Source organism: Cnephaeus nilssonii, assembly GCF_951640355.1.
Source record: "Cnephaeus nilssonii genome assembly, chromosome: 2".
Taxonomy (NCBI): domain Eukaryota; kingdom Metazoa; phylum Chordata; class Mammalia; order Chiroptera; family Vespertilionidae; genus Cnephaeus; species Cnephaeus nilssonii.
The window spans coordinates 71,128,701-71,148,465 of NC_137073.1; the positions used below are offsets into that span (position 1 = coordinate 71,128,701).

General features: G+C 35.5%; 1 protein-coding gene across 5 annotated transcripts in view; it reads left to right on the forward strand.

Moving 5' to 3' along the window:
* The window catches only part of SSBP2 (single stranded DNA binding protein 2), a 225,800-nt gene that overhangs the window by 87,870 nt on the left and 118,165 nt on the right, over positions 1-19,765 (forward strand). The gene's annotated exons all lie outside the window — the stretch shown is intronic.

Consider the following 19,765-nt stretch of genomic DNA (forward strand, 5'->3'; position numbering starts at 1 on the left):
CACTGAATTCAGTCCCACAAGTAAAATTTATGTGAATTAAAGGAAATACAAGATAAGAGAGCAAAAGATTCTGTGCAAAAATGAAAATGTGATTTTTATAAAAGATTCTTAAAGAAGGGCAGTGGACTGTCCTTTGCTGGGTGATGTACTAGTATATTAAAACATTTTTAGAAGAACTAAATCGCAGATGTGATTTTTAAAAAATATTTTTATTTTATTGATTTTTTTAGAGAGAGAGGAAGGTAGAGGGATAGACAGATAGAAACATCAATGAGAGAGAAACATCGATCAGCTGCCCTGACCAGGAATCGAACCACTGACCTCTTGGTTCATAGGTCGAGACTCAACCACTGAGCCACACCAGCCAGGTTGCAGATGTGATTTTAGAGAGTTGATGGTATCAGGGAGAAGAATAGTTAAAAAAAGAGAGAGAGATGAAGAAACAAGGAAGATTTTCTCGAGGGAAAAACCGCATTTAATAGTGAAGAGACGGTATTGTGAAGGGGCTGGGAAAACAACTGTGTTCATAGAACTGACTGTAAAAGGACAGATGGAGTTGGGGACTAAGGAAACCCAGTTTCCTTGGTTCGGAGGAAATGGAGTTGGCGGCTTCAGCCTGAGAAAATATCTGATAGTAAGTATCTAAAACTTAACCAGGGGGATACTAGTTTAGTTGGTAGAAGGGAAGCATTAGTGGGTAAGTAGCCTTAAAAACCAGAACCAAGGCTCAAAAGGGAAAAAGACCCTGTTCTTTCAAAGGAAATAGTTCAGCATTAGACTGAAGAGTAGAAATAGCCAGCAGAATTATAACCCCAGAAGTAACACAATGAAGAGCAGGCAGACCTAAGAGAAGTGAAAATCCTTGGCACCTGGCAGGGACTGTGTAATACTTGAAACGTTTACTAAACTGATTTAAGTGTGACTGCTCATGATTACCTAATCAGATATGGATTGTATTTACTAAGCTTGCAATGTATTAAACCATAGTCCTCCAGGACAAGATGAGTGGAACATGCTACTGCATATAAAGAAAAAGGAGAGAAAAGCAGATAAGCAGGGCCCAGGACACACTATCAGAACTACCTCGTTTTCCTTTTTTTACTCTTGGCTGATGGCAGAAGTAAAGCAGAGAGCCAACTAGGAGGAGTATAAGGAACCTGGCTAGAGGAGGGTACTTGGTCTCATCTCTCTCTTCCACCAGGAAAGACATGCCTAGATTTGGCCTGCCAATGGTGGGAAAAGTTTTTTAAATACCCACCAATTTTGACAACTGGATGGAATTATTTTTATTAGTTAGAGACTGGATTTTTTTAAGTAGAAAAAAAAAATCAAGCAAAGCACACACGCCTTTCCCTGACCACCAGTGTTCTACTCTAAAGGACATATATTTGTGGATCTATATATTTTTAAAATATATATTTTTTATTGATTTCAGAGAGGAAAGGAGAGGGAGAGAGAGATAGAAACAATGATGAGAGAGAATCATTGATCAGCTGCCTCCTGCATGCCCCCTACTGGGGATCGAACCCACAACCGGGGCATGTGCCCTGACCTGGAATTGAACCGTGACCTCCTGGTTCATAGGTTGACACTCAACCACTGAGCAACACCATCCAGGCTGTGGATCTACATTTTAAGAAATTAACTATCTCAGTACTCTTTCAAAATTCCATTGTATGGAAAGATGCACTCTGCTGTTGTTCATCATGGAAATCTTACAGGGACTATGGAATTAATTTAGCATCTCTTCCTTAGAAGTGTTATGTAAACCATCACTGATGTTGTCATTGCCATCATCATCATCATTATCATAATCATTTTGCTTTTATAAGGCATTTTCAATATTTCAGAAAGTATTCATTCTTATTAGCTTTAGAAACCCACTTCAGTATTTCAAGTTTTTGAAATGAGCATTGACCAGAAGTAGGAATGAAATTAGAGTAGATTTTAAAGGAAGAACAACTTCTTATCACGTAATTTGGCCTGAAAATATGTAGTTTAAAAAAAGGTCAGTATTTTGTTCTTTAATTTATTATTAATATTAACACATGCTTTATCAGATTTTTCTAATTTTATCTTAAATATTAATTTGAAAAGATTTAATTTATTCTTAGATAGCATTTTATTATACTTTTAAGCCAATTTATTTTCACTTGTGATACATCTCCAAAAAAAATTTTTTTAATGGAGGTTGGTAAAAAGATAGAGTTTGACTTGTATAATTTTTACTACACTTGGATTTTTAGAAATACATTTGTCTTCTGTAGCACACTTTTATGGCAATTTTCATGAGTTCAATTTTCTGAGTTCTTAATAGACAATTTCTGAAAATTATCAATATAACTCATTTTTAACATAGAAGTGTGAGGACTCAGGGAAGAAAAGGAGAAACAGGAACACAGTAAGATTTTGGTAAAATTCTAGAACATTATATTCCTGTATTAGAATCCATTGGGAAACATTTCTATAATAGTAATTAATATGTATACCGAATGAATTTCAAGGAAGTTAAGGAAGCCTACTGAAAAATTTATTTTTCATTAGCTGTATCTTTAAAGTAAAAAAAAGAAATACTTGCATGTATAAATTATGCTATGTTTAAAAAGTAGTCTTGTTATTTTATAGTCTTTATAAGATTGAATGGATAATGAAAGATAAACTATTGTTTTTTTGAAGAAATAGTGGCGGTATGATGAAGTAAATAATGAATAATCCTTTTAATAAAAAATAAGCTCAACTGTTAAAGGGATTGTCTTTTGATATTGACATTATGCATTATTTCTGTCGATATATAACCAGTATTTTTGTGTTTTCCAAATACTTATAGTTAATATTAATTTTATATTCAGGAAAGTTACTTTAACCCTTTGCACTCGCTTGCTTTTTACTCGATTCCTTTATTCTACTCGGGATTTAATTTTTTAAATACCCCAGATTTTACAAAGCATGGCAGAAGAATAAAAAACTGGAGTTTCTTTTCATACAAACTTATTTATTTGGATTTTTTTTTACATTTCAAATTATTGATACATTCAAAGAGTAATTTTAATCTCGACATCCGAATGCAAAAGGTTAAAGCAGATTAAAATTTACCTTTCATTGACTTCCAATTTCTCTTCTGAAATTAGAAAATGAAATACTTAGTAAAATAAAATTTAAAGTTGTGGTGGTCATGTTTTCATACCACCATGTTCTATGCATAGTCATTCAGCATTTCTCATGAAATACTTTTTTTGGTATATGTACATATTAAAAGAGATATCTAAAAATTGAATAGATATAATTTTGAGTCATTCTATAATTTAATAATTGTTTTTGGATAATTATTATCCCAGAAACATTTCTGGCTTTTGGTTTTTAGAAAAAAAAATTGTTTTTGGTTTGTTTTCTGAGCATTGATTCTTTATAATGGATTTTTGTTACTTTATTATTTCACTAGAGGCCCGATGCACAAAATTCGTGCAAGAGTAGGCCTTCCTTCCCTTGGCTGCCAGCACCAGCTTCCCTCTGGCACCCGGGACCCAGGCTTCCCTCACAGCCCCAGCTGCATCCAGAAGGTTGTCTGGAAGGATATCCGGAAGGACATCTGGTCTAATTAGCATATTACCCTTTTATTATTATAGATTTGCCAAATAATTACAGATGCAGTGTTAATACCCTTTTCCTTGAAAAATCATCTTGTCCATACTTATTATGATAAAAGGATAAAACATTTAAGATGGGTAAAACTTTGATCTTCTTGCATTTATATTGTAAAATACGTTCACTTAAATAGTATTTAGCAACTGTATGCAGTGCTATATGTAAATTAATAGTGCATGTAGAAATCAACAGTTAATAGTGGGTAAGAATGCACTTTTGGATGACAGCTCTATAAAAAACACAAGGAAATGATTACTGTACAAGTCAGGATAATGGTTGCTTGGGAGGGAGGCAGAGGTTAGGATTGGGATGGGCTCATGGGAAGAAAGGGCTTCTGAGAAGGTTGGCAGGGCTCTGTTTTTCCTGGCTGCCATGGTGGTTACTTTATAATAACCAAGTGTTTGTTTTATAAAATGTCACAGCGCCATACATTTATTTCGTGTGGTTTTCTATATTTGTTTTTTTTTTTAATTTTAAAATAATGAGTTTTAAATCACAGTTAAGATGATTAACTTTAGAAAAAGAATATGCACAGTGGTTTTTAATGTGTTTCCAGGCATCGTAGTGGTTCATCCTAGAGAAGTGATGGCAGAAAATCTAGGGATGATCTCCAAACAAATCTGTTTGTTTCTTCTCTGTTATTACAGATACTGTAAAGTATGTCTATTTGTTGATTTTCCAGAGGGGAGTAAAATCAGAAATGTTGGCAAAAGATTTAATAATTAGGAATTTACTTTGAAAGAGAATATAGAGACTTTACTATAGAACAATTATTTTGCCACATGGTTGGGAGCTATCTAGCTTGGCCCTATTATTTTTATACTGAGTGTAAACCAAGTTCATCCGAGATATAAATTTGTTGTTATCTATTACAATATTATAATTAAAAAGTAAACCATTATTTCAAGTGATTAAATATAATATCTATTAACATGTAAAGTTCATTGGACTAGCTTTTCTTCCCATTGTCGTATTTTTATTTCACTCTGAAATCGCAGGCATTGCCTTTATGTGGAATTAAATTATGTTTACTAGATTTTTTTTTCTGCTACAGCTTAACATAGAGTTGTTTTATTTAACAATTTAATTTTTATTCCATTCATTTAAAAATATGTAGGAAAAGTATAAATATATGCTACCAAATTTTTAATGAAAAGCATATACAGTGATTATAATTTTAGATCTCTGATATGAATGGAAGATTCCCTAATCGTCCTAAAGCAAAGACAGAGTCAAAATATATTATTGCTATAGTGTAATGGTAATGAAATCACATTATTATAGTGAGAAGCAGAGAATTATATTTGTTCTTCTCTGGGGTCTGTCAAATAATAGATGGTCAATAAATATTAAGAGAATGCAGTAGTCAGGGAAATTAAAAATGTTTCAAATCTTTGAAATATTTAAGTAAAGTGATAGGCTTAAACCATAATTGTTGATAACATGTGGCTAATTTTTGTATTCTTGCCAAAGAGAGTATTTATAACATTTAGAAAGGATTAGGTTATAGGCTTATAGTAATGGGATAGTTTTTAAAAATGATATATAAACATATGATATATATAGAAAATAATAGGAGAAGAATGCTTTATGCACCCCTCAAGATTTTTTTTTACAGATAATCATATATTTTTTAGGAAAATACTTCTATAGAAACGATTGCAGAGTTAGGTGCATTCTTTGCTGTGATCCGATAACATCCTTTGTGCCCCTCCTTAATGTCCCTGTGTATTAGATGTTTGTCACGAGATATTTTCTCTAATAATCTGTGAGCTTCCTCAGGGAATAGGCTTTGTCTTATTTGTCTTTTTCATTCCTGGTGCCCAACATGGTACCTGATGTGAGATGTGCCAGTCACATTGGGAAACATATTTGCATAAATGAATGATTAAATAAAACATAATCTAATAAATATTTGTCATTTCTTATCTTAATATAACTGAATATGTAGTTGTGGAAAGGTCATTTAATGCTACCTTTACTCACTTTGTATTTCAAAACAAATTAAGATAAGACAGCAACTCGTAAAGACAAAACAAGTGAATCAAAGCAGGTGGCACAGGCTTTATATCTCGGGAGGCATGGCACTAGGGAATGTAGCAGTGAGCAAAATAGATATAGTCCCTTTCCTCCTGGGCTTAACATCTAGCAAAAGAGAGCTTTCTCAGGACTGTTGAAATATCAAGTAGAAACACATGTAGAGAGAGATAGTATAGTATTATATTGCAAGAGCAGTGAAAATTTATAGATGTGGAGAGAGTAAGTACACATACCTTTTGATGTGTATTTAGATTTTGGCATATAGCGGCATTAGTAAGTGCTTAGATGAATGGTGTAAAATTGCACCATAATTCTCCTAAACAATCCATGTAAACTAGAGATCTTAGAAGGCTAAGAACAAGTAAAGTTACACTTAAAATTCATTAAGATGATAAAAACAATTGTAGGTATATATCAATGCTTATCAGTCATTATATAAGTTGTTGTTCACTTCAACAGGTACATGAGATTCATTTTTTTTGCCTTATTCTTATCTGTCATGTTATTAGTACTCTTGTTTTCATTTCCAGCTAAGTTTCCTTTGCCATATATAAACCTTGCAAACTTCCCTATATTCTTTCTAGCATACAGTAAGTTGTATATTTATTTTGTTTTGGGACTAGCTGTGCTTGGTTTGACATATATATATATTCATCACTTTTTCTGTGGTGTACGCGTGTCTCTATTCCCAGTATGCCATTGGTTTGCTAGGATTGATTCTGGTTGGCAACTAAGTATTGCTAATGACTCTCTGCTGTTTTTCCTATTTCTGTTGATCCTGAGATTTCCTGTAGGGCAATATATTATTTCAGTCATTCCGTGGCCAACACGAATAAAGAAAGAGAATCAAGGACAGTGTGAAGCATTGTGAAAGATGTCTACTTCACTTACAATCTTTTTAGCAGAATATAAGCATTATGTAGACATTGTAAAATCATAAAAAATAAATGAAAAGAGACAAAGGAACAGAACAGGGATGACTTTAATAGTTTGTTTCAATGTGAAAAATATATTGTTTCAAAATACTTATTTTAAAAGAATGTCATCTTAAGCTCCTTTACCCCCACTGATATATTCATTTTTATTAAAATAGAATTTCTGGTGAATGTGAAAAGATGAATATGGAAAGACTTCTTACTATTTTTGATGTTAATGTTGCACTACCTATGATTATGTTGCCCATAACATCAGAGCATTAAAAAACAAACAAACAAACAAGAAATATGATACTTTCAAAAAATAGCATGCATTTCTAATTTTTGTTAGAGGTCTGAAATTCATAAATGTAAAAGTCATATAAAATAAGTTATTCTGGAGATTTTTAAAAGGAAAAAAATATCTAAATACCTTAGATTTGAAGTCATATTTCTATAGCCACTTTGTTTACCTTTTATATATTATACAACCTCATTTAAAATGATTGCATTTTAGTGCTCGGGGAGAGGGTGGATGGAGCTGGAAGAGGGTACAGGGGGGATAAATGGTGATGGAAAAGAAAAATATATAAATAAAAGCAAGAGCACTCATGGAATGGGAGAAAATATTTGCAAACCATGTAGCTTGTAAAGGACTTGTATCCAGAATGTATAAAGAACTCTTACAACTCAAGAATCAAATAAAGAAAGAAAATGATTGTGTTTTGGACAGCTTAAAAAAGTGAAAGTCTCTGTCTTGTTTTTATTTCTTTTTCCTTTGATTTGAAGTAAAGAAACTAAAAATATGGGCAAAACTTATGTTTCCCTTAACACCAATCCACATTTTTCATTATTGTGTTTTTGATTTCGGTGAGCATTGGTACTGAGGTCAGGGGTCCATACCTCTTTTTAAAATAAATAAGTGCCTCACAATTCTAAGTACTGTGTCTTGACAGAATATATGTTAGGAGTTTAAATGATAATTACTTGTCCTACAAATAATAGATAGGGCTCTAATGACATGACACTCTTTTGTACTAATAAGAATCCGTTATATGTTTTCAGAGTTTGTGAAATGTCACTAAACTTGATTGCATTTATTTTGAGTATTAAGTTTGTGTTTTTTTCACATTAGTTGGCCTGATATTTCCCCCTGGCTTTTGGATTTAAGTCTACAAACAACTACAACTGTAATACAAGGAATTATTTGCAGCCAGCCATAGCAGATGATAGATAGTATCAGTTCCCAAAGCTCAGCTGCTAACTTCTGAGTCTTTGAACTCTACGAGGAAAGTCTCAGAATCTCTTGAAAAAAAAAAAAAGTACAGATATGTTAAAGGTGGATTTAAGGTTTTTATTATTAAACTAAAACCTAACTTTAAAATGTATGTGCTCAGCCAGCATGGCTCAGTGGTTGAGCATTGACCTATGAACCAGGAGGTCACAGTTCAATTCCTGGTCAGGGCACATGCCTGGGTTGTGGGCTCCATCCCCAGTGTGGGGCATGCAGGAGGTAGCCGATCCATGATTCTCTCTCATCATTGATGTTTCTATCTCTCTCTCCCTCTCCTTTCCTTTCTGAAATCAATAAAAATATATGTTTAAAAAAATGTATGTTATACTTATTTCAGAGGGAAGGAGGTGCGGGAAGAGATTAACCAAAGAATTTGTATGCATATATGCATAACCCATGAACTCAGACAATAGTGAGGTGAAGGCCTGGGGAGCAGGTGGGAGTGGGGTGGAGGGGGTCAAGGGGGGTGGGGGGAAGGGAGGCATCTGTAATACTCTCAACAATAAAAGTAAATTAAAAAAATTTTTCTCAGTCTCTTCTGGATACATCAGGTTAAACCTTTGTGTCTCTCAACAAGTGAATAAAAGCTGTAATTTATACACATCAGAAAAAAACAAAATGTCTATGATATATTGTTAAAATATCTGGATTTTTAAAGAAGAAAATGTTCCAACTACTAACAAATATAATTCTATGCAAGATATCATGAGGGAAGAGATTTTGGTAAACATAATTAGGATCATTTTTATATCATTTCTTTATTAATTATTTTTTGAGAACCCATTTATGTACAAGTTAATTTGATTGAGGCTATGGGAGATTTTAAAGATTTTAAAGATTTCTCCCTTTAGATCTTTATAATCTGTTTAGAGAGGTATGTGAACTGTATATCTTGTGTTAATTGCTGTGAGTATAATATAGATAATAACTGATATACTGTATGAGTTTAGACACTGTGACTATTTACTGCTCTTTGAATGATTACTAGGAAAGAGAGAATAATTTAAAATAATTTGTAGTTAACTTGGATTTGGATAAGAAGAGATATGTGAGGGGAGGTATATCAGAGAAACTGCTGATGTTGGAACAATATAAGATGTATTTAAGGAATAGTAAGCTGACCTCTTTGACCAGATTAGAAAAATCAAACACAGGATCAGTGCTTAGGTAGCAGAAGGTAGAATTTAAAACTGTAAGGAAACAATGAAGTTATCCTTTCTAGCGGTTCATGCTGAGTTCTCTGGACTCTTGGGGTACAGTGGAAAGGCCATGGGTGGTGCTAGCAGTGAGAAGGGAGAGAACACTACCAGAAAAGCACTTACCTCCTTCTATTTTAAATAAAGCAGCTCCATTCTTACCCTTTCCCAATTTCTTTTATTTTCTCCTTTTAATTAAATGGAATCTTCATTTAGCTAGTTACTCATGCCATAAATGAATCTTCTTTGTATTCTCTTTATTACTCTTCTCCGTTATCTTCAAGTGGTCATCAAAACCAGCTAATTACATTGCCTAAACATTTCCTGTACATGTCTTCTCTCTAATCCCACTGCAAATGCCTTAGTTCAAGTCTTTGCCATGTTGCAACACCATTTCAACAGCCATTTCTGCATCTGTCTGCCCTCTGCTCCCTCAGGGTTCAAGAACTCCCTTTCAAGGGTGCTGGATAAAACTCTTGAATAAGCAACTGTTTTCTAAAAAATATTTGTTTTGCATATTTACAGCCTCAGAATCTAAAACAGTCCAAATATGTTAAATAAAAAGTTTTAAAACTGCTTATTTGGTCCAACCTACTTATTATACTAGACTACCAGTAGTGGCCTGGAAATTTGTGAACGGGTGGGGTCCTTAGTTCTGGCTGCCAGCCAGGGCCTTCCTTTGTTCCATGCTGCCCCCTGGTGGTCAGCGCACGTCATAGCAAGCTATCAAATTTTTGGTCTCCGGTTGAACGCCTGAGGGGACAATTTGCATATTAGGCTTTTATATAGAGAGATAAGGAACTTGGTGCCCAGAGAAGTAAAGAATATGCTATTGTTTAAAAATCAAGTGAGGTTTAAACAAAAATCTCATGTTTTCCACATTGTCATTCAGTACTTGTTAAACTATGCTGGATGAAACTTTTGTTCTGTCTGCGAGATAGTCATTTTTGAGCATATTAAAAATAGTAAATTACATATGAGGGTCATTAATCTGTGTAAAAGGAACTGAAGAAGGGAAAGGACTAAAGGCAGAGACTGTGAAGAGGCTTTCTTGACAGTGTGGGTATGAGCTAAAAAGCCTTGAATTAGGGTGGTGGCAAATGAAATGGAAAATAAGGAATTAAAGTGGAGAATAAAAAGGAGGAGATTGTCTAGGTATATCGATTGAGAAAGAGAGAATAATTTAAAATAATTTGTAGTTAACTTGACCTATGAACTGAGACTTGTGATACCATAGCGGAAATCTGAAATTTGGAAGAACAGAGAAAGTAGGTTCAGCTCTATGAGTTGGTTAAATTAATGTGTGAATAAGGGTAAAATAAGAATTGAGGCCTGGGTTGCAAATTGGGGGAAATACTCACATTTAGGAGTGATAGGAAGGAAGGGGCTAGCAATAAGACAGGAAAAATACAACACGAGAGGTAAATACTTATCACACTAACTACGCTGACGTAAATAGCATGGCTGTTGTGTTCTGTAACCCAGTAAATTTACTGAATCTGTTCACTATTTCAGGATGCTTCCAACTTGAATTCTATATCCCAGGGCAACAAATAAAATGTGTTTGGTGTTAATATACTATCTTGAGTTCTTAAGATATTCAAAAGCTGTTTATGGTTTTTGAAGCAAGACTTGAGACTCAAACTATGTCCATGCCTGAATGATTTTTATAGTCACAATTTCATTTTAGAAATCAGTCATGTATTATATGGGGTGGGGGAGTAGATTCAAATTTAGGGGAAAACTAAATGGACTTAAATGATCCATGGGTTCTTCCAGAAGTGTTTGAAACTTAGATTAATAGGTAGGGAAATCTGAATATATTAGCCCTCTTTCTTCATTGCAGTTTTGTTTTTTTAGCAAGCATGTATTGAATTGCCTGTAAAATAAATGATTAAATTTTTGAAAATTCTCAAACCTCAAGGAAGTAAACATATACTACTATAAAGACTGCAAAAAGATATGTTCAGTTTGGTAGTCTAGTGGCTTGTACTTAATTTGTACTCAATTAATATTTGATGAAAGAATGTACATGCAGTAGGCATGCTATTTCTAAACAAAGTGCCCATGGAAATATTGACTAATCTTATGTGATCCACTCAATATTCCTTCTTGCTTTCATTTAATAATTACCTTATCCTACTTGTCCCCTTGTCCCTCTTCTTCATCATTATCTTTCCTTTATCAGCCCTAAGATGGATATGAAAAGGGAAAATGTTTCAGAACTGAAGTCATATTATAACTTTTATTATGGACAAAAGCTCAAGCACATAAAGGAAATGGAAAAATCTTTAGCTATCACAAAATGACTTCTGTATTGTTCACAATAAATAGTACAGCTTAATTTAATGTGTATTAGAAATTATGGGGATATTTTCCATATGCAAATCTTATCAACACAGAGCCACATACACCAGACTAATGTCCTTCCTTTTTGCTTTAACCTAGAATGTCTTTGTGAACGGACATTGGGAGCTTGCTGTACATTAAATCTGTAGACCACTTCCATCACAGCCACCTCTCTATATATCCGTCTTGTCCTTTCCAGACAAGGAATATAGCCTTTGATCTTTTTTCCCCCATTTTCCTTTGTCAATATTTCCTTCCATAGGGCCTACTTTTTTCTTTATGTCTAGGAATTTAATTTCATTCACTACAGAGACATACAGGAGGTAACAAAACAATAGAACTTACCTGGTTTTATCTCCACATCCACAGTCCCAACTCTTTCTTCCTCCCTTCCTTCCTTCCTTCCTTCCTTCCTTCCTTCCTTCCTTCCTTCCTTCCTTCCTTCCTTCCTTATGTGTTTGTTTGAGGGGTTTCAGGGAAATTGGAGTGGGTGGAACATTGTAAATCTCCTATTAGGGAATCGTTCTCTCCTAACTCCTATCTTAATTGGATAGAGCTCAGGCTTCTTCACGTTCAGTTCCAATGGGATTGAGCTGGCCCCCCTGCTCGTCCTTTGGATCTTGTTGGTGCCCTTGGGCACCTCTCACTTTCCAAACGGTCTCTCTGGGAGGGCAATGTGAATAAGGAGGCACTCCGAGCTGGCTCTCAGAGGGTCTCCTGCTCCTCAGCTGCCTTTTACCGCTTAGTTTTCCATCAGCTTGTTCTCTTACTGGGACCTTTAGGCTAATTCCACCTTTGAGAGAAACTAGGCTGTTGTGTTCTTGATGAATGTTTGAGCTTTGTTTCTTCAGTGCCAATGAGGCTTAATTAAGGCAGGTGTTGCTGAGGGAAGTTTCTGCCTTTTTACTCTCTTCAATTGCTCTTAGCCAGCTCCTATATTTTCCTATGTCAAAGTTGGGCGTATAGCTGGATCATCTACTGATTTCCTCTGTCTTGTCTGAGAGGTGCTCATTTCCAGAATAAAAATGATTGGTGCCCTTGCTCAGGGACTTACCTGCTCATATTAGTTTCCAGATTCTCTCTGAATCAACTTTCAGCCTCTTTTTCCAAATTTAAATTCTATTAAACAGTAATCAAATTTAATAATTTTCCTTAAGTTAGGAGTCAAGTGATTTTCTAAGAAAGATCTGGGATTTTTTTTGCCGTATAAACACACTGTGCAAAAACAAGTGGAGACATCCCAGCATTTATACTTTGACCAGTTGAAGAAATGCTGAAGATTTTACATAATAATATCCTTCCTGTTAAGTCAATGGGTACAATATTTCATAAATTCTAGGAAGCATTTCTTAAAAATACGTGTATTTTTAAACATTTCAGATGTTGGTATACATTTGTAATCAATTAATAGAAAGTTTCATGCCATAGTCTAATTACTTGGAAGCATTTTTCTCTCTAATACTACATAAAATAATTCTGTGTCTTAAGTAAGGGGCATCTTATTGATGAATTATGGTTATGGTAGGTATGCAGTCTTCTCTGAATTTAGAAAATAGTAATAAGTTATATTTTTTGAAGTAGTGTGCTCATCTGTTATTCTTCCTGCAGTGTCAGTAGTATAGAGTTTAATAAAACATTTTTCCTTCCTGTGCAATGTGGTAAATTATTTTGAATGATGACATACACATATTTTCATTACCAGGTTCAAATTTTATTTGTCTAAATTGTTTGGTAACAATAAGCTCTTCAGAAGGACATTCAGACCCTTATGTATATTTCCCCCCCAAATAATAGGATAATGGAGTGGAACTATATAGAGACTCTATAAAATTTAACTAATAAAAAAACAGTAAGGGCTCAGTTTTTTGTTTTTAAATATGTTTTGTTGATTTCTTTTACAGGGAGAGGGAAGGAGAGGGATAGAGAGATAGAAACATCGATGAGAGAGAAACATCGATCAACTACCTCCTGCACATCTCCCAGCAGGGACCGAGCCTGCAACCTGGTCATGTGCCCTGACTGGGAATCAAACCGGTGACCCCTTGGTCAACCACTGAGCCACACATGCTAGGCAAGGCTCAGTTTTTATTATCATAAAAGGCAAACCCAATAACAAATAGTCATATTTTTCTAGTTTTTACGTTTTTTGAGAAATTATTTTAGTATTATTTTTATTGTTTGAACTATTATCACTTCAGTAGAGTTGTCATTAGTTGAAGCCTCAGCTATTTTCCTCTTGAACCTGATCAATCTTTTCATATCCACTGTGGCTTTTTAATTTTCCAAAGATGGCGACAATAATATATCCACCTGCTTTTCCGCAGTGTGGCCTTGCCACTCTCCCTTCAAGAGATGGAGTCCAGTTTCCTTTCCCTGGGCCCTGGGCTGACCTTAATGACTTGCTTGTAATCAATAAAAGTGACACTACGTGACTTCTGAGGCTTGGCCAGGAGCCTTGCAGTTTCTGCCTTCGTTGTTTGGAATGCTTGCTGTTCCTTCTCAGGATGCTTCCTCTTAACACCTCGTCCCCATCCTGTGAGAGTTTCAGTCCCAAAGTCAACAGTCACTCATCTTTCTAGCCATCTGAGCCCAGGCACCAGCCACACAGTAAAGAAGCCTGGAGCCATTCGAGTCTTCACAGCTGAGGTCAGATATCATGGAGTGTGAAGAAAGAGCCATTCCCACTATTCAGTGGCCAAAGTTCTGGACTACAGAACCCATGAGCATAATAAAAGGGTTGTTATTTTTTCTGCTACTAAGTTTGGGTGGTTTGTTATGTAACAACTAGTGACCTGGTGCATGGATTCATGCACATTGAAAGGAAATTAATTAGAAGGTGGCCAGCAGGGGCAGGACCGGATGAGATGGGCCAGACACGCCCTGGAGCCATAATAGTAGTCTCCTCAGCTGCTGCACCTGGGACGGTGCTAGGACTCAAAGGGCATCTGCAGAGTGAGCTGGGTCCTTCTGGCAGGTGGGATCCCTCGGCCTGGCCTGCGAGGATCAGGCCAAAACTGGCTCTCCCACATCCCCCGAGGGGTCCTGGAGTGTGAGAGGGCACTCTGCAAAGTTGCTGTCATACAGGGTGTGCAGTAAACCAGATGTGGGGCCAACAGTGTCCCAGCAACAGCATAACCCACAGCCAAAGGTGGAATCATGAGGCCCCACGAGGAATCGGGCTCCCTCCTTTCTGGTTCCAGGTACGTCACCCGAGAACCGCCACTACCAAGTCACTGCACCTTGGCAGCTCCTGTGTTGAGCGTCTGCCCCCTGGTGGTCAGTGTGCATCATACCTACCTGCTGGTCGGATGGTCGGATGGTTGCTTAGCCTTTTATATATATAGATAACTCATCAGAACAGAATGTAATATCTGAAAGTGGGGTGTTGCTGTAACAGAAACTAAAAATACGCAAGACAAGCTGGCAGGTGAAGAAGACAGTTCATGAAACCTGGAAGGCATTCATGGGTACTGTTGATGAGGGCTTAAAAGGTGATGACAATATTATTTGAGACTGAAAATAAGATGATCCTTATTATCTAGTGGCAGAAAGTTTAGCAAAGCTATCACTCAGGATAGTATGGGAAATAGAAAATATACTTAATGAACTGATGGATCTGGCAAAGGAGATTTCAGGCCCAAAGTTTAAGTGTTGTTAGCTATTTCTTTTAGCCACATCTCTGGAGATGTGGATGGAGAGAGATGAGTGAAAAATAAGAGTATTGTTTCCAAGCAGTAATTGGAGGAAATGTAAAGGGCCCAGGACAGTTCTTCCAGCCTGCAAAGAGTTCTCCAAGTAAGAAAGGGCCTCAGAACAAAGATGAAGTCCAGAGTGGAGTTAGGAAAATGTGGTCTCAAAGTAAAAATGAAACGAATGCCTAACTATAAAACCTTTTGTAAGACCTTAGAAAGAGGTGAGGTGGGCTCATAGACTTTCAGACATGCAAAAAACCTTCCAAATAACTCAAGGCATGCCCCCCTAGTTCCTCTCTGTTAAGCATAAAGGCTTCAAAGAATCTTCAGGGATTGGCCTCACAACAGCCTCACGGAGAGTCCAAGGCAGAGAGGGACTTATTTTAAAGAAATCTGTGGGTATGGCTTTTGCCTGAGTGATTTATAAATTGATACATGAGAAACTTTAAAGTTATAAAAAAATTATATCAGCCTGTTACAAAATGGTCATGGGGATATAAAGTACAGTACAGAGAGTGTAGTCAATAATATTATAACATCTATGTATGGTGCCAGGTGACTACTTGAAATATTGGGGGGTCACTTTGTAAATTATTTGGTTGTCCAACCACTATGCTGTACACCTGAAACAAATACAAGATAACATTGAATGTAAAAAATAATAATTATATCAGCCTTAACTTAAAGGGACTGAAACAACACAAAACAAAGAGACCTTTGGATCCCTGAACTTCTGTGGTTAGAAGAAAAGTTCTCAGTTATAAACATGAGCTTTTTTATGGACAGGAGGCATGTGTCAGATGTAGAACCAAGAGGCGAGAGGGCAGAACCTGGAACACAGAGAAATACTTCCACTGAGTAGGACTGAGCTCTCATCAAGGTATTGGTTGCATGTTCCCTGCTGGATATGAAAACTATAGACCATTACTAGACGTATCCAGGGGAGCACTTCGTAAGCTATATAAATGTCTAATCACCTGAAACTAATAAAATATTGTGTCAACTATAATTGAAAAATAAAATAAAAAGAATTATGGACCAGTGACATTTACATACCTCCTATCTGCCAATACCTCCACCTCACCTTTTTGAATGAGATTATCTATTGTGACTATCTGTGAAAACAGGGTATTTTGGATGTGTGGGAGGCTGATAACTTTAGTTCACAGGCCTTCACATTAAGATGAATTGTACTTGAGTTGTGGTACCCAAGAACATCATTTGCATCTTGACCTGATTTGGATAATTAGATCCTGGACTTTGAACTGATGCTATAATTTGGAAGAGCCTTTGGGCATTGTGGAGAAGGGAGTGAGTATATTTAGTGTTGGGATGGATGTGGATTATTGTGAACCTGGGGTGGATTGTGCTAAATTAAATTTTTTAATTGAACATTTTGAGATAATTATAGACTCAACTGCATTTATAAGAAATACAGAGCAATCCCAATGACCTTTTACCTAGTTTCTCCCCATGGTGACATCTTGAAAAACCCTAGTACAATAACTAGATCTGATTATCCAGCAGAGTACATGCAACCAGTACCTGGATCATGACCCAGCCCTGCTCACTGAGAATACCTCTCTGTGTGCCAGGTGCTGTCCTCTAGCCTCTTGGTTGCAAGACCAATCCACTAATTTAAATTGGATTTCCCCAGTTTACTTATACTCATCTGTGTGTGTGTATATATATCTACTTTTGTGTGATTTTTATCTTGTGTAGGTTCACTTATCCATCGCCATAGTCAAGGTACAGAACATACGGATTTCTTCTGTTGCTCTTTTATAGCCATACCTACTACCCACTCTCTTCTTTATTTTCCTTTCTATTGACTTTATTGGGGTGACATTGGTTAGCAAAATTATAGAGGCTTCAGGTGCACAATTCTACAACATATCAACTGTACACTGTATTGTGTGTTCACCACCCCAAGTCAGGTCTTCATCCGTCACCATTTATTGCCCCTATACACTCCTCCAGGTGCCCCTGCCCCGCCCCCACAATCACCATGAGCTTCTTTCTCTTTTACTCAATCCCACTCCTCCCAGCCTCCCCACATGTTATGCTAATTGAACAAACATTAGCACTTGTTATAAGCTATTATAATATTATGAAATAATTTTTTATCTCAAGTAATGTTTCTATTATTATGAACTTAAATGGCTTTTGTGAGGCACCTGGAAATTTTATAACAAGTTTTCTTACATAAAACTCGATTCCAAGTTTCAGATAATGATTTACAAATAAAATTTTAGAGTAAAATCTAGATTTAGGAATTTCTTATATGCAGTATGGGGAGAAAGAAGAAATGAGAGTACATTGGATTCACTGGGGAAGCCTTTAACCCTTCGCACTCGCTTGCTTTTTTTCTCGATTCCTTTATTCTAATGCTAACTGTGTCGAGTCACACTCGACATCCGAATACAAAAGGTTAAGGAGGTGACTGGAATTGAATTAAAGATAGGTATTGTAAAGAGAGGAGGGAAAAAGGACAGAGGATAATGTCAGCAAAACAGAATACCATGACTAAGGGAAGATAGAAGATGGGGGGGGGGGTTTGGAGGGGAGAGATAATTATACATTATTACCTTGAAGCAGATGTAAATTCAGTTATTTTTTGCGTAGGTGCTGTTGAGACACAGACGCCTGATTCTTATATTTATTTTATGTTTTTGTGAATTCTAGAACTATTTCTAGGAACCTACTTTTCTTATTTAATAGTTTATATGAGGTATAAGTATTACACATTTCTCTTTTGTTATGTTTCCTAATCTTAATACTTAACTTACAGGTTTGTTTTAAAGATCAAGTAAGATAATATATGTGAAAAAGCTATGTGAAAGTATTTATGGCCATTATTTTAAAAAGTTATAACTGCCTCATCCTAATGAGTTAGATTATGCATATACTTAACATAATTTTTATGTATAGAATTTCTGCACATCAGTATTAGATATCTTCCTCAGTTTGCTCTTACCCGTTTTCCTACCACCTCACTGAATATTCATACCAGAGGGTCCGCTTGCTGCTAAACATTTTAGCTGTCCTGTTTTACAGTGTATGCTGTAACATTTATATACTAGTATGTGCTGGTTTTGGTTTTCCTTCCTGTCATATAGGTTCCTTGTTTGGCCTTTGTTTCCTGTGCTGTCCTCTGGCACATACTCAACTATTTGGAAAACAACTCCTTATAAGAATGAATCTTCTGTACTTTGTTCCTTTGCAATATTCTCTAAGGTTTAAACAGAATTTTAAAGGGTTGTCAAGTCCAGGATAGCAAAGCTATATAACCAAAAAGTTCTTTCTTTGTACTAACAAGAGATAGAACATATTTCATGAGTGCCTTATGACTAGCCTAAAGCTGTTTAGCACATTTTAACTATGTATAAATATTCACCTTAATGTGAAAATTGAGTATATTCTCGAACTCTTTCAAAAACAAGATAAATTGCAAGAACTACTAGAAATTCAGCTAACTAATAATTGTATCTAAATACAACAAAACTCTTAGTAAACATCTGCATGAAACATTAAAATCTTAGACCAAATATTTGAATATATAACTGATCTAAAACCACGTAGCTATTAATGAATAGCTCAGTGATTGGCTGGTTTAGTGTCTTTTCTCCGGATTCATGATGTGTGTACAAACACCCTTAAAGTTTATTAAATAACACATATCAGTGTTATACTAACTATAATGTACCTGATTCAAACCAGTTTTTGAGCATATAGAGTGCTATAATATATAGTTACATTAAAAATTCAAGCCCTAGCCAGTTTTTCCCAGTGGTTAGAGCATTGGCCCTCCGACTTAAGGGTTGCGGGTTTGATTCCAGTCAAGGGCACGTACCTGGGTTGCAGGCTTGATTCCCGGCCCCAGTCACTGTGTACGAGAGACAACCAATCGATGTGTCTCTCTCACTTTGATGTTCTCTCTCTTCCTCTACCTTTCCCTTCCACTCTCTCTAAAAATCAATGGAAAAAAATATCCTCAGGTGAGGATTAAAAAAATTTTTTCACGAATAGCAAATACTATGTTTAACATCTGATGTAATAACCCCAGTTGGAAAATTGCAGTTGGTGAAGATGGATTTGAAGTAAGAGCTGGAAAAGCTATGAAATTTCTCAATTATATAGATGGCTATTTGCTAAGTAATATGAACAAAAATGCCATGTTCTATTTAAAAGACAAGTAATAGTTTTTGTACCTATAACCAGTAACCTAATATATTCGGAAACTAGTTGGGCAACGATGGGAAGCCACATTTTAGATGACAAATCCATCAAAATGTCTACTTTTAAGAATGAAGGGGAAACACATGTGGGTAGCACCCATTTATGTTTCTAATGTACTTAGCTGTAAGAATAGTTCCTTTTTTTATTTTAAAATATCTATATGTTATTTATATTTTAAAATATCTATATGTCAAAGGAGTAATCTATCTGATCATATGTGTTTACTATCAAATTTCAATAATCATAAATTTTTTCTTCACATTTAATTGTCATTTATATGTCTTCTATATATGAGAAATACATGTTAGGAAGGGAATTAAACTGTATAATAGAAGACATAAAAATTGAGTGTATATTCATTAGGCTTAATATAAACTGTTTTCAGAAACATGATTGCTT